A 16,609-nucleotide genomic window follows, 5' to 3' on the forward strand; every position below is an offset into this window, starting at 1 on the left:
AGTTTTAGAATCTACTAGAGGGGGAGAATCCTTCCCCTGGACAATGCATGTGTGCCCCTAGCCCATGCCTAGTGACCTATAACAGAATACCAAACTGTCTTTTCTAAGGGTTTGCCAAACATTTCCGTCTGTAAGATTCCCTTCAATTTTTTTAATCAGATAGAGGAAGAATTTGCATCATTGTCTCGCAAATGAGAAACTGGAGCTTAAAGAAGAAATGGCAAGAAGAACACACAACTGCTTTTCATTTCTCTTGCAGAGAAATCGACCCTCTAGTTAAAAATTAAACTGCCTCAGAGCCGGCCGTGGTAGGGACATTTCAGGCCTTGACTCAGTGGCTTCAGGCTCCTGGCGGCCCAATGTTTGGCTTCTAGATCCATTTTGCACAGGAAAAAAAAAAAAAAGTAAATGTGAATTTCAGCTCCCTGAGCCTCCTGGAGACCTTGCCATTCACCCCACAACACCCCATCCTGCCGTATGTATTCTGTCCCCGTAACCTCAACCTCAGCTCCAGAGGATAGGACCGTGAAGTCTAAGACGTCCCTGGAAAAAATAGGAGATTATCCACCCTTGAGTATAAGTCACACTCTTCTTTGAACATGAGCTCTTTCCACATAGCCCACCACCCAACACGGTGTCATATGAGTCTGGGACCACTTTGAGCAGCTCACGATGAATCCTAATCTGCCTTCAGTACAGATTGCTGCCTGGCCCACCAGAGTGGCCTCTTTCTCTCTTAGTCCTTATGATGAAACTGATATTCTTCAGCAAGAGAATCCAGATGACTTCTGAATCTTCTTCCATTAGCAGTCAGCTTAAATTCACTTAATACTGTAAAAGCCAGAAAAGATGTTTTTTTTTAAATGTCATTTAAGAATGAGACTTGCTTAGAATTAATGTTTGCAGATTTGATGCTATTTTTGTCACAGAATTAGCATATATTCTGCCTCATCCAAATCACTTTCTCTTTCTCCTCTCTGCCCTTTTCCAGAACTCCCAGAATTGGCTGGAATATAGAACAGAATTTCCCACAACTCACAGACATTGCCCATCTGTCTCTAATTTCACAAAATGACAAACCAAAATGGCCCTGAGCTCCAAAAACATTATTTCATTCTTCTCTCTGATAGCCCAGTTAGGCCAGTAGATTTCTCTTTTCCCTTAGTAGAAGAAAGGCATTGAAAGCTGAGTCAAGAAAAGAGGAAACAGATTCCAAGCAGCCCATTGCTGTGCTACTGATAAGAACTTGCAAGAAGCCGGACTCTTCAGATGCAGGTGATGGCACTCAGCCCAGGAATGTCTGAGAATCACAGAGATTACTGCACTTCCCCTACAAAATACAAACCGAAAGATTTCATCTGAATCTGGGAGCAGCCCTCTAATATGGGGCAGAGTGTGTGAAACACGTCTTGTCGCCCCCCCACCCCCACCCCCCCACAGTGGAAGTCAATGACTTTTATCTCAGGACAAGGACTTTTTGAGGTAAACCATCATCTCCCAAAGGAAACAGTCCCTGGATTTGTTTGTTTCATTTTTCAGAGGACCTTAAAATGAGCTGAGGTTGTAAGGGGAAAAAAAGAAAGAGATGGAGACTGACAGAGAGACACAGAAAGAAATTGAACACAGCTCCAAAAGCGTCACGGATGGCGACCGAACAGCAATTTCAATTGCTTTGTTTGACTGGATGATTCCTTTGGAAGGACGCGTTCTAACAGAAGACGCAGAATCAAACTCAGGAAATGGAAACACGGAATATTTTCAAGAAGTGGGCACGACAGAAAATAGAGCAGTCCAGAAGGTATTTAATTTAAAGTCAGAAATCCTGAGCTCTGATCCCAGGCTTCATTTGAGGTTGGCTGAGACTTGCTCTTCACCCACTCGCCGTCACCGGTGATCAGCGAGCGTCCCCCTGGGGAGGTGACCTGAGAACTTGAGTAGCAATAAAGGTGCAGTACGTGGTACAAAGAGAACGCAATTAAACGTCAGGGGAAGCTCCATCAGCCTTTAGGCGGCCAGGTGTCTAAACGCCACCCCCACCCCCCAAAAGCACAGATTGAAGAGATGACCTGGGTCCAGGTGGTGTATTGGGAATGAGCTCCCAGGGAATGAAGAAGAGCCATAAAAGTCAGAAGGCCAACATCCAAGTTGCTGCCCGTTTCTTCTGAGGCTCCCAAGAGGGATATATATTCCCAGAACCGGCTGTGGGTAGGCACCTCTTTACATGTTTCAGTCCCCCTTTGCTACAATGTGGCGCCCAGAACACGTTCCCTTGCTTTGGGCCCTGCAAGCCCCTGCTGCAGCTGGAGAAGGGCATGGACTAGAAGGAACAAGCTGAGAGCCTGAGATGAGTTTTGACAACTCCCACTGCTGGGAGCTCTCACGGCGTTGCCCACCCCAGCGAGGTGAACACCGGCGGTGGTCTTGGGGGCTTTGACGTGGGCACTGGAGTGTTTATTACGCTGTCCCGAGGCTGTCTTACAGTATTCCTTTGTTTATTCTAGCCTCCAAAATGACAAACACTACCTGAAGGTCCCTCTCCTCATTCTGAGCCATGCAGTTACGGATGAGTCCTTCCTGAAGAACGCAGCCTTTTGCAGCAGGAGGGCTGACCAGAATGCTCCCCCTGCCCACCACCCCCGCCGGCTCTGCTTTGCTGTCCGGTCTCAACTTAAAATCATTCACTCCAGGAAGCTTTCCTTGACCTCTCGGTCAGTTACTCATATGTGTTCCCTAGGAACGGCATCCGGCTTCTGGATGCTATGTAATCATATCTTATATTAAATGCTTCCTGAAATATCTGTTCCTCTAGACACACAAAACACACCATTCGGTCATCAGTTCTGTGAGATCAAGAAGAGTGATCTTTTATTGACAGATACAGTCCCAAACTTTTGCATACTGCCTGGCCCAAAAATCTAAATGATAAGCTTTTGTTCAGTTCACCGAGAAGTCAAAACCTGCTCTGTACGGACAGAGATGGCCAGCCAAACTAGCTGTGGAGCCCTCATGGGACTGGACCAGGCCCTCTAGATAGGCGACAGTTGTTTAGCTTGAACTGTTTGAGGGGCCCCCAGGCAGTGGGGTCGGGGTCTGTCCCTAGTGCATGAGCCGGCTTTTTGGAGCCTAGTGCCTATGGTGGGACACTTTGCGCAGCCTTGGTGCAGGGGGCAGGGGCTTGGACCTGCCTGGGCTGAATGTAGCAGGCTCTGCTGACTCCCCATGGGAGACTTTACCTTGGAGGAGGTGGGAATGAGGGGGTAGGTTAGGGAGAAAGCTGGGGGGCAGGAGGAGGGAGGAGAGGGGGATCTGCGGTTGGTATGTAAAATAAATTGAAAATTTCTTAATAATAAAAAGAAAAAAGAAAAAGCCAAAACCATTGCTGTGGCATGGTCTGTATGTCAAATGTGTTGCTGATTGGTCAATAAATAAATCACTGATTGGCCAATGGCCAGGCAGGAAGTATAGGCGGGACGAACAGAGAGGAGAATTGAGAGAACAGGAAGCTGGGTGGGGGAGACACTGCCAGCCGCCACCATGACAAGCCGCATGTGAAGATGCCGGTAAGCCACAAGCCATGTGGCAAGGTATAGATTAATAGAAATGGATTAATTTAAGCTGTAAGAACAGTTAGCAAGAAGCCTGCCACGGCCATACAGTTTGTAACCAATACAAGTCTCTGTGTTTACTTGGTTGGGTCTGAGTGGCTGTGGGACTGGCAGGTGAGAGAGATTTGCCCTGACCATGGGCCAGGCAGGAAAACTCGAGCTACAAACCATCTGTTGCATTTGAAATTTGCCTGCAAGTCTTTTCTTCTGAGGTCCAAGTCTCTCTTTCTTGGTATGTTGTCTTCAGAGTAATGATTCCAGAATGTTCTGTTCCAGATCTCTTGCCCCAGGGAGAAAACAGTGCTCACCCTTTGGTAGAGTCACCCTGGGGATTTCTCCCTTCTCTGCATCTCTGCCTCCTCCCAGCTGACCTTCTGAGGATCACTGTTTGCTTTGTAGGTAGCACACCCAGGGACACGCAGTGCTGTTAGACCTGTCCTGGCTTTACAGCCAGTTTTCTTCCCGAGTCTGACGGCCATCTTTCCTTGTTGCTAGAGTCTGGGGTGGCTTCTGTCGTTGTGAAGTATGTGTGTGTGTGTGTGTGTGTGTGTGTGTGTGTGTGTGTGTGTGTGTCCTCCTTGTTTCTCATCTCTTTGCCTTAGTCATGCTTGAAGGATCTGGGTCCTACACAAAAACAGGGAAGAGGCCAATGGAAGCCTTCTGGAGAGTTGAGCTTTACCCACCATGACGAGCCAAGGACATCTTTCCTTTGGGGAACAGCCAGAGTGAGAGCTTCTCATTGAACTTCAAATGACTTCATAAACAAGCAAGGAGAACATCTCAGAGTCGACCAGCCTCCCTGTGAGTGTAGGGAAGGATGCTGTGTTGTCTCGGAGGAGACTTCAGTAGACAGCAGATGCCTTCATGTTGGCATACAGCCACCGGAGTTTAATAAGTGGGAGAATAATAGAGGAGCCCAAAGCTGCCTCCGAAGGCCAGCAAATCTATATGAGGGCCGTTAGCACAGGCGAGAGGATCCACATCCAGGGGCACTAAGGATGGAGGATAAACAAAGCCCACCCCAGCCCCCAGATGAGGGCAGACTGCTTGGAGCTCATTCACACCATGGCACTTCTCACCTCCTTGGTTCCCACTGCCTGCTCTGCCCAGGGGCTGGTCCACACCCCTTTCATCTTGCCACCCATGGTTCCTATGCTTCTTTCTATTTGTCTCTGCTAGGAAGTGTGCCCTGAACCCTGGGATGGGTGGGGTACACCTCCTTCCTCATCCCTATCCTGCAAGTACCCTGTTGTCTGCCCCCACCCCCTGCTCTAGAGGAAGGAGAGAGCTTATTTATGTTGGTACCCTGGCCTCTCTCACACAGCACCTTGCCGACACTAGGTCCCTCAGTCAAACTGAAAAATAATGTGAATGAATGCATGAGCCAGGAAAAATTATTTAGGTCCAAATGTCCAGTGTAAGGCAGGAGTTCTTCATAAGCACAAGCACAAAGTAAGGTTGAGACTGTTGGTGGGTTTGAGACGAGACTGCCTCCCAGTCCTGGACCATTGCTTCTTCAAACCTTGTTAGCAGAAGTCAAGATCAGTATATGATTTTGGTATGAAACCAAGTTCATAGATAAGGGTCTGTGGTGATTTGAAAGAAAATGACCCCAAAAGGCACTATTGGTAGGTAAGTGTGGCCTTGTTGGAATAGGTGTGGTCTTGTTGGAGGAAGTGTGTCACTGTGGAGGTGGGCTTTGAGGTCCCTACATGCTCAAGCCATGCCCAGTGAGACAGTTCACTTCCAGTTGCCTTTGGATCAAGACGTAGAGTTCTCCAGCACCATGTCTGCCTACACACTGCCATACTCCCAACCGCCATGCTTCCCGACATGATGGCGATGGACTAAGTTTCTGAAACTGTAAGCCTCCACCTCAGTTAAATGTTTTCCTTTATAAGAGTTGCAGTGGTCATGGTGTCTCTTCCCAGCAATAGAAACCGTAAGACATGGTCCTTTCGACTCCCTGGGTGGCAGAGGAAGAAGTTCAACAAACTGCAGTATTTGCAGTGGGCTGATGAAAGCATTGCTCTGGATTGGCAGGGGTGGCAGATGGGTGGGAGGAAGTAAGGAGACATTTGTCTGGGGAGACAGATCAGTACAATTGTCATTGACCTGATGGAATGATCTCTATGATTTTATATAAAAAATAAATTCTTCCCTCCTCCCTCAGCATGCTCTAACCTCCCACCCCAGCCCTCTCTCAATTTGTTGACTATGCCAAAATCCTCCCTGCCTCCAGGCCTTTGGGCATGCTCCTGCCTCCGTCCTGAATTGATTATCTATCTACACCTTGAGATACAAACTCCTTCTCCTCTGTAGATTTTAGATTAAACATTACTCTTCAATGAGACCTTGGATGGTTACCTTATTGGATGTATGTGTCCCTCTTCACAGCCCATTCATCTCAATATTCTTTTTTCTTTCATCTTAATATTTATACAGCTTGTAAATGCTTCACTTATCTATTTACTAGTGATGCTAAGAGGGATAGTCTTCCTTACTAGAGAAAATTCCATTAGGACACAGGGGCCTTACCAGCAGGTTCACTAAACTGTCTCTTGCACTTAATATGTCACTTGGCACCTAGCAGGAGGCCAATGCTGTCAGCCATGATGTTGCTATAATCGTTATTTTCAATAGAATTTCTCTCATATTCATAAAACTGAGTAGATACATCAAACTATTGACTTGACCATGAGCTGTTTCATTTTCTAGATATTTTATTTTTATTGAGAACTATCAATTAATACATTCAGGGCCATCTCAGAATTCAACAATATGTATTAAAGATGCCATGTAGGTCCCAGTTAACACTTGTGAATAAATCCCTTCTAATGAAAGAAAATGCAATTTCATGATTAAGGGGTTTAGAAATAATCAAGACAAGGTTAAAAATAAAACTAGTGGGAGCCAAGTACACCAAAGAAGAGTTACTGGCATTCAAATCTTCTAAAATAATGTCCCAGACTATGATTTTACATAAAAAATAAATAAAATAATCGCTTGCCAAGCTACATAAAAAAATCTTAAATTCTGAGAGAGTTTAGAGCAGAAACTAAACCTTAACAGGCCTATAGAGTCTAGAACTTTCCAGCCCCCTATTTTTCCTAGCCAGTTTGAATGTTCTCTCATCTAATTTTTCATCATTCTGGAGATGAGGCACCATCAGTGGTCTGGTCTTAATTACCCAAACTGGGACTGTTAAGTTAATTGAAAACAAAATAAAACAAAAAACATGCCCTAAGCTAAGTTTTTAAATGAGCTTCGGTGCTTTGCAAAACCATGATACAGTCCCTGCTCAGTCCCTAGGCAATCGAAACATTAGCATTGGGTGTGCGTGCGCATTTGTTTGTGTGTGTGTGTGTGTGTGTGTGTGTGTGTGTGTGATCACAGCTGTGTCCCATCTCCTTTAAGCTAGCTTTTAAAACTAATGAGTTATAAAGAAAATTTTGCTTCCTTCTTGGAATGCTGGCAGCTTTATTGTCAGCTTCTGGGGCCTTAAAAGTGGGGAGAAAGAGATGGGTAGACATTATGTAAATACAGTACTCATGTACATATTCTCAAAAACATTTTTAATCAACATGACTGTGAAAGGCAGAGGACAAAACTTCTCTAGTCACCCCTCTTTCCCAACCCACTCCCACCCACCCTGTATGGTTCCCACACACACATCTTGCCATGTGCTAGAAATTCATTATTGCTTCACCTCATAGAGATTACCCCCGGCTCTCTATACGAGAGCCCAGTGAATTTGTATTTATTAGTGTCTGGCTGTATAGGATAAAGAACACAATGGAGAGCTATGGGAGAAGCCAGAGAGAAGAGGTGTTAAATCGCGCCAAAGCCAATTTTGTTTTTACAAAGTATTCCACAGGCAGCCTCATTTAATCTACAGCACAAACCTATGAATAAGAACTCCTTACTGTTTTCCTGATGAGGAAACAGGGGTTCGGTGAGAGGCTAAGACTCACCCATACTCCGGAACCAGCAAAAAGTAAAACTGGGTTTTGAACTCAAGCCTACAGCTACACGGATCATTTTCCACCCTCTACAACCCAGAACCAGTTTCGTCTCTTCTGCAGCTTCATCACCAAGGCACAGGGAATGTTGCCAGGGAAACCAGGGTTCCTGTTGGGTTTTTAGCCTTGCTAATAAAACAATTTAAAAAGAAACTCATGGAAAGCTCAAGGACCATGTTATGGAGATTCAGGGGTATCCAATCAGGGGTCACAATAGGAACAGTTACTAGGGAAATTGGGGTCCCCTCAGGATTCTGTGCTAGTTGGTTTTTGTCAACTTTTGACAAACTAGAGTCACATTAGGAACGGAAACATTAACTGAGGAATTGCCTCCATCTGACTGGCCTGCGGGCATGTCTCAGGGCATTTTCTTGATTGATGGCTGGTGGGAGAGGGCCCAGCCACTGTGGGCAGTGCCACCACCAGACAGGTGACCCAGGTTGTACGAGAAAGTAGGCTGATGTCTTAGTTAGGGTGGCTATTGTTGTGAGGAAACATCATGACCAAAGCAGCTTGGGGAGGACAGGGTTTATTTGGCTGACTCTTCCACATCATTCACTGTTCATTACTGGGAGAAGTCGGGACAGGAACCCGACCTGGAGCCAGGAGCTGATGCAGAGACCATGGAGGAGTGCCGCTTACTGGCTCGTTCCTCATGGCTTGCTCAGCCTGCTTTCTTATAGAACCCAGGACCACCAGCCCAGGGGTGGCCCCACCCACCATCAATGGTCCTCACTCATGGATCACTAATTAAGAAAACGTCCTACGGGTTTGCCTACAGCCTGATCTTCTGGAGGCGTTTTCTCAGTTGAGGCTCCCGTCTCTCAGATGACAAGAGCGTGTGTCAACTAGTTATAAAACTAGCTGGCCCGACTGAGCAAGCTGGTGAGCAGCTTTACCCATGGTTCCTGCCTCCGCTCCTGTGTGAGTCCCTGCCGTGACTCCCCTCGATGATGGACTGGGACAGGAGGTGGAAGCCAAATAAACTCTTTCCTCTCTCAAGTTGCTGTGGGTTGTGGTGTTTTTCACAGCGGAAAACAAACTAGAACAAGTTCTTCATCTCGTTAATAGAATAATTTAAAAGTGGACTCAAAAATAAAATATTAGCATTTAAAATAAAATCCTCAGGGCAGCAAGCTGTAAATCTTGGCAGCTGTGCGTAGAAGCGGAAGACAGAGAAGAGAGCCATGCTGTTTATGTTAAGCTGGGACAGAAGTCAGTCAGGGGGGAGAAGCAGCCTCGTGACAGAGAGGGTAGCTTTAGATGGAGCGGAAAGGCCCAAGTATGAGAAAAGGCAACCTTGAGCTCTGTCCAGCATCTTGAAGAAATAGACAGAAAAAAAAAAGAGGAAAAGTTACGACTCTCTCAGACAGGACCCAGAAAGGACAGACCCAACAGAACCTCGTGGTGGTTCTAGAAAAGCTGTGGAGAGGGCAAGGATTCTGGGAAAGAAAGTACAGTGTCTCATTAATGTAGTGGTTCTCAATCTGTGTCGTATATCAGATATTTACATTACAATTCATAACAGTAGCAAAATTATAGTTATGAAGTAGCAACAAAAATAATGTCATGGTTGGGAGTCACCACAGCATGAAGAGCTGTATTAAAGGGCCGCAGTATTGGAAGGTTGAGACCCACTGCGTTGATGGGATGACTCCTATCTCCTTAGCATGGTTTAAGGTGGACCCTCCTTCCAGAGGGATGACCCGTTACACAGGTAAGCAACCAGTCCAATTGGGTTAACTCTTAGAGGAGAAAACAATGGCATGTCTTCACTCCTACATGTGTATTCCATGTTTTACTGTAACAATTGTATTAATGATGGTAAGAAAACAGGGTAGGAAGTCATCTCTAGGTAGCTGCTGGAAGGTGGGAGAGAAGAGGAGGAGGAAAAGAGGAGAAAGCTGTGCCTTTTGAGTTTGGGTCCAAGAAAGCAGGAATGTTTAGCAATGGAGGTTATCAGCAAACAGATCCGTGGCAGAAAGGGGGCAAGAAGAGACTCCAGAGAGCAAGTGGGAAGGCCCAGGGTGTTAAGAATGGCATGTTTAGACTTTTGGTCCATGCCCAAAAACAGGAAGTAGAAGAAAGAAAATTCACATTTTTTTAGTCAGAATTCAGAACACTGGCAGTGTTGTCTGTTGGAATCTCTGAAGCAGCTGCCTAGAGGAAAGGGCTTTTGGAACGTGCAAGTACATCATCTCATGAGAGGATAATTATTCTTCCCATCTCCTTAGCGGGTCTTCAGGTAAATCAGTTTTCCTGAGGGGTGGTCTCTTGGCCAGGTGATTGACATGCCCAGCTGGATTCACTCTTAAGGGAAGAAACAACAGAATGTAATAATCTAACTTCAGGGACAGGTTGAAATGTCATGTGTCCACCCTGGGCCAGAAGGAGAACTGAAGAGTCCATTCTTTCAACCAGGAAGAAGTGTCTTTGTTTAATGGGTCTCAACAAATCCCTGACGTTTCCACCTTTTCATGTGGTCTTTTAGATCCTAGAGAGAGGCAACATTTCCTTTTCTAGTGCTACCTCACAATGGAGGGTCTCAAGCCAACCAAGCAGCAGAGGTTCATGTTACTTTTCTGGAATTCTGTCACTGGTCTGCTAGCCAATTGTAAGGAGTGGCTGAGCCCAAAGGGCGAAGTTTTTATTGGAGGGTACCTGACGTAAATAAAAGGTGGGGCCATGGGATTCACACTCTCTTGGAAGGTGGCCAGGGCAGTGAGCGGGGAGTAAGCATGGCTGGCAGCTTGGTTCAAGTTCCCCATCCTCCTTTTGGACCGGGGAAGCAGCCACATAGCAGCGGGTGTCCCTGTTCCAGTTCTTCGTTCTGTCTTGTGGTTATTGTGCAGGGATTTTGCTTATTAATAAACAGTAAAGCAATCCCTGACTCCTTTATTAGGTTCATGCTCAATGGTTGATGGAGTTAAAAACAAGAGTCTCTGTGGGATAAGATAAGGGACTCTGCTGAAGGTCTGGTCTGGAGAAGCTGCTGAGGCAGAGTCATGGGGTTTGAGCTGAGCCACAGGGTCAAGGTGAATTGTAGAACCCCATAGACCTTTTCTAGCCAGCTCCGAGAAGAGCAGTTACTTCTGGGAGAATAGGTACTTTAGAAGTTGAATTCTCCATGCACAAGGTGAAAACCACATTCTCCTTATGTCATCCGGTCACCTTGAGTTGAAAACCACTCCTGGAATTCCATGCTGTCTTCAAAGAAAGGGACCTTATCAAGTCCCATCAAAAGTTAGTTTTACAGTGCCTTCAAAAGTTTGTGGTACTGATAGAAAACATTGTTTTGCAGATACGACAAATCTAGCCAACTGCCATCTACTATCAAGTTCATTTTACGTCAAAAACTTAATATTTTTCCCCTAACTTGGCCAATTCCTTATAGCTTTGGAGTTTGGGCTACAGAATCATCTTTGTCTTTTTCTCTTGGTGGGCCATCAGCCTCAAGCTTCCACACTTAGCACACTGGCAACACTGTGAACTTCTCTAACATCCCGGAGTCCCAGGAAGCAAAGGACACAAGAGGTGATCCCCTAGAAAGGGTAGAGCGGGAACGGGACAGGGACAGGAAGGCAGAGGTTACAGACCCACGCCTCCATTCTTTGCAGACAGTAGGAAAGAGCACAACTTTTCTTGCTAAATTCACTACTTGAGACTCTTGTTTTCTTCCCTGGAGAGCTTCAGATTGCCAAGGTCAGCTTCAAAGGCAAAAGTACTGGAGTGTCGGGACTTTCCTGTTTAATAAACTAGTCTATCTGCCTTGTTCCTTCACCTTCATCAACTCCCGTTTTCCCATTACCATTTGCTTAGAATCTCACATCCCTGTTGAAGTGTTAGTTGACAGGGAGGTGGTCATTTATGTGAGCATATCTTTGACAGCTTGACTCTGAACAAAGGGTGCCACTGTTTTTGGATGGTGTATACTGTCAGGAGAAGACACTGGACACCAAGTAAGAATTTGGAACCAAGTTTTACAAAATTATCCTTTTAAGCCCTGCATTTTACTTACTCAGAAGTGGATAAATTCTCTGAGGAAGAAGAGTACAAATACTTCTTAAGAAGACTGAAGAAAGTATCATCCAGAGAAACAGCTCTCACCTCAAAGAAATAGCGGACATGGTTTATTCTGGAGCCAAAATTATGAGGGACCATGGCCCGGGAATATACATTAATTAGGTCTCCACGAATACAATGTTCCAACAAGGAAGCAGTTTCATGAGTTTTTATAGTAAGGGAACAAAGAAAGTTTCTGAAAAGGCATTTTAAGTAAACAATGGTGGAAACATCAGAAATGTGGCCAGAACAGATGGAAGACTCTCCCCTACAGCCCTCGGATGCTGTCTGATGACATTCTTAGCTTCTGAGTTGGTAGAAACTAGCGTCTCTTCTGTTAATAAATTCTAAAAGGTTTCTATCTGTTAATCACAGAATGTTAGTTCTGACACAGAAATGGGCAAGGAATGGCTATTTGGAGAGCTAAAGCTAGCCCAAAATAAAGTGTAATTAGACTCTGGACCTGCAACATTCCAACCCCTCTACATCACTGTAGTTCTATTAGTCAATCCATCTTTTCAGACACAGCCTCTTCCCAGGAGTTCTCATTCACAGAAGTAATTAGATAACGTACAATGTCATATGTCTATAATAACAGCTGTAATTCTTGTACAGGGGTCTATCTATGGTACTTGAAGGTCTCGGATGTGGGGCCCCTTCCTGTAGCTCTTTAGGGAAGAAAGGTCTCACAGAATGAGCCTGTAGCCGGCTCTCTGGTTCCTAGAGAGGACTCAGGGAAGGGGTGAAGGTCAGGACAGTGGCCATTCCTACCCCTTCTTATGTAAAGCCAGCCCCATGCTCCCACTCCCATCCCCATCCCTGGGAAAAATCCAGGCATCCTAAAAGTCCATTAGCTAGAGATTCACAGGCAAAGCGCTCAGGAGGGGGCCTGTGAGAGGGGAGGGTGTTATAGGTATGGTGGCCCCGAGCAGCAGTTTGGTCTGGACTCTAACATTCCAGGAACCACACTGAGCAGGTTGTACAGAGGAAAACAGCAAAATGAGAGTTGTGGGCTCTACATTTTGAAAACTACATTATGAAGAAAGAGAAAGGGGTGAAGGGCAGAGAGAAAGAAATGCAAAGGCTCGATCTGTTCAAATTTAAACTTTTAGAAAAATGTTCCTGCGAGAATTGAAAAAGGTGACGATACACTACTTTTTATCCTGGTCTGTTTTAGAAATGAAATCTTCTCTCTGCAAATGAATACTATGTTTATACTGCTGGCATATTTTAATATTTAACATTTCAAGTCCATGGAACATTTATTTTAACCAAATTTGATACTTTAAAAATAATAAAAGAATGTTCTTCACTTTGCAAAAGGATTCACAACCAAGTTTCATAATCCACTGAGGCCCTTGGGGAATTTCCAGGCTGGTTATACTTATTAAAAGTTAGAGCATGTACAAATTTTCCTGAGCTGATCTTTTGTGTAAATTGAGATACCTTTCCCTGGCAGGGTATCATTTTCAATTTGTAAAATGTTAATCCCCCAGAACCCTCTGCTGCTCCTCATCCTAAATCTACAAGTCTCCTAGACCAAAACCATAATTCTTTTCCCAAGTATCAGCCAAAGAAACTCCAAAGGGCAGACATTTGCTTAATTAGACAATGTGGCACCATCAGCCGGTCCTGCAAACTTTGGGCTTCAAAACAATTCAAAGGACATGAAACTGCTGACGGCCCATAATTGTTTTTTCCATTGAGACATCAAATGAATCGTCTCAGTGATCTTGCTCTTTTAAAAAAGTTGAACTCTGCAGTTCACTGGGTGGTGTAAGCAGCATTAGGGAGCCTGTGTGACTTCAGGAACAAAACACCAGCCTCATGGGCTCAGCTAGTAAAGCGCTGCTTTCCATGTGTGAGGACCTGACTTCAGTTTCCAGTGTGCAAGTAAAAGCCAGGGAGAGTGGGATGCTAGAATCCAGCACTGGGGTGATGCAGGCAGGCAGGGAGGCAGGCAGGTGATCCCTGGGACTTACTGAATAGCCAACCTAGACTCAGTGAGGGGCCTTGACTCAAAAATTAATGTATCCAGGTCCTGGGGAATACACCTAATGTTGACCTCTGGTCTACACATATTTCCACACACACACACAGACACACACACATGCACAAGCTCACAATATGTGTGTGTTTGTGTGTCAATTCATGGTAAGGAGGGAGATAAACCAACTTATATCAGTCATTGTCCTTAAATAAAGGCATTTTCTCAGCTACCTCTGAGGGGCACAGAGACTAACACTTAAACCGTTCTTTTTGTTGGTTTGTTTTGTTTGCTTTTGTTCTTGGAAACAGTCTCACTGTGTAGCTGTGACTGGCCTGGAACTCAATAGTGAACAATGCTGACCTTAAGCTTGCAGCAATCCCCCTGCCTCTGACTCCTGTCAAAGATTACAGACTTGCACCATACCCAGCTCTGTCTATCCTCATGAGATGCCCAAGATCTCTCTACCCACTCCCCAAAGGCCTCTTGATTTTCCTCAGTTCTCAGCCTGAATCCCACCGTGTCTATCTGGGATGACTACCTATGAGTATTGTCTTGTTTTCAAAGGATGCACTGATGCATTGTTATCTGTTATCTTGGCTGTGAAGGATGCTCTCATTTCAGTTAAAAGAAGGATAAAGAAGGGGTCATCAGAGAAGCTGGCAGACTTCTGAAGCAAGTAGGAAGAAAGATACCAAGATAAAGCAGAGTCTGATGCTGATGAGACCGACCATGAGAGCAGGAGAAGGAAGACCAGGATGGGATGCTCCACAGGATGCAGGGCACAGACCTGAAGACTTCCTCTCCATGGTGATGGACTGGTAACTTGGCCAATCCTCCTGATGAGGAAAATTGAAATAACTGGACATCCTATAAAATTTATTAAAAAATATATTGTAAAGAGAGCAACATTAGTAGGCCAACATCTATAAGACAGCAGAATTCTAAAGATGAGAGACTGCCATTCACTAGAGGTATGGTGGCCAATCTAGCTGAGGCAACTGAGGGGCTGGCCACGTACTAGATGACATCACAGGGCCAGATTAAAGAAATAAGCAGTGTCTCCCAGAGGGAAACTCCTAAAACGTCCAAAGCTTTGAGAGAAGCATCAAGAAGACATGGGAATAGAGGGCTGTAAGATGCCTGTGGGTCAAAAGACTCACCTGGATTGAACTCCAGGATGCTAGTAAGCCACAAGACAGAAAGATCAGACACAGGCCTGTTTCTATAAAGTCACTTCCTAGATACAAACGTGCACTTAGGAACAGACAGTCTGTTGAGAAAACTAAATGGCCCCGGGAAAGGAAACAGGAACTTGGCATCCAACCTCTCACTTCATCACCAACAACATTGCCCAACCCCAAATACGGACATGCTAGCAAACTCTTACCTTTGTGGATTTGGACAAATTACATATGAATATTCATGGGGCTGGAGAAATGGCTCAGCAATTAAGAGTGTGTCCTACTTTTGTAGAGGACTGAAGTTTGGTTCCCAACATCTATGCTGGGCACATCACAATCACCTGTAACTCCAGCTCCAGGGTTTCCAATGCCCTCTTTGGGTCTCCATGGGCACCCACATGCACACTCACATACTAACACACAGACTATACACATAAATAAAAATCACTACTCTGTAAAAATAATACCCAGAGGAAAAAAGGCATCTTTTCTTCCCTTTTAGAACTTCTCCCAGCAGCCCTGTTCTTGCCCTCTTTCACTTTATGACACTTTAAATGGTACAGTTTGTTTGTTATTTTTATTGAAACAGCACATGGTCCCAATGAATAGAATAAATAAACTGTTTAATGGGTTTACAAGGAAATATTATAATGCAGTGAAAATGATAAAACATCATTTTTAAAAAGGTAACGTTGAAAAACTACAAAATTGAAAACAGACAAAACTAAAAAATATATTTCTCAGAGAAACAAACACGCACGTGTCCTACAAGTATCCAGAAAATGAAGGAACTGATACATGTAAAATTCAGAGGACCAGGTAGATCTCTCTGGAGGAAGAGTAGAATCAATAACACACAACAAAGAGAATTCACAAAAATAGTGTGTTACCCTTCTTATATCAAGAGGTAGGTGTTGATATTTCTGTATTTTGATTATTTATATGCTGCATAGATTTTGGAAGCATTTTTGTCTACTGAGGAATTGATAGAAATGTAACAAATGCATATATTGGCGTGATGATGAGGGTCAAGTTTGAACTCAATATTCAGACTGAGATCAAGGCAAAGCTGGAAGTTCATCATCACAGAATGGACCTTGGAAGACAAGACTCAATCTGAACTTTCCACAGGAAACAAAACAGATGATCACTTCAGTCATATCATTTACAGCCTTCACTGCAGAGTGTTTAAGGCTGGTGTTACACACAGGAACAACAATATCTCAGCGCCCCCATTTCTAGATTTCTCGGGTGGTTGATTGTACCACCCATTTACAATTCAAATAAACACTCACATTCAGCGGAGGCTAGGAGAGGAGCAAAGGGAGTATGTTCTGACAGTGTCAGTCATCATGAACTTCTGCCCCCAGTGACATGGCCCTCTGCTCCTGGACATGGATTCAAGGAAGTCCTGGCTCCTCTGCAGTTTCTAGACCTAAAGTTGTATTCCGCAGTGATTATTCAATTTCACGGACCTAACCTCAAAACAGAACTGTTATTATTTCATGGAAATGTATAGATGGAGCGATGGAGGACATGGGAGGAGCTGGAGGAAGGAGAGGAAATAGAGGTAAATGATTTAACTCTATTTTAATTTTTAAAAAAGAAGTAAAATGAAAAAGGAAGAAGAAAATATATTCTCTCAGTATTTCTAGAATCAGAAGCAATGTTTTGCTTTTGTGCATTTTTAATTTTTTTATATTATATGTGAACTTACTACTTTTATCTACCCTTAAAACTTGGGTTCAG

Source organism: Peromyscus eremicus, chromosome 10, assembly GCF_949786415.1.
Source record: "Peromyscus eremicus chromosome 10, PerEre_H2_v1, whole genome shotgun sequence".
Taxonomy (NCBI): Eukaryota; Metazoa; Chordata; class Mammalia; order Rodentia; family Cricetidae; genus Peromyscus; species Peromyscus eremicus.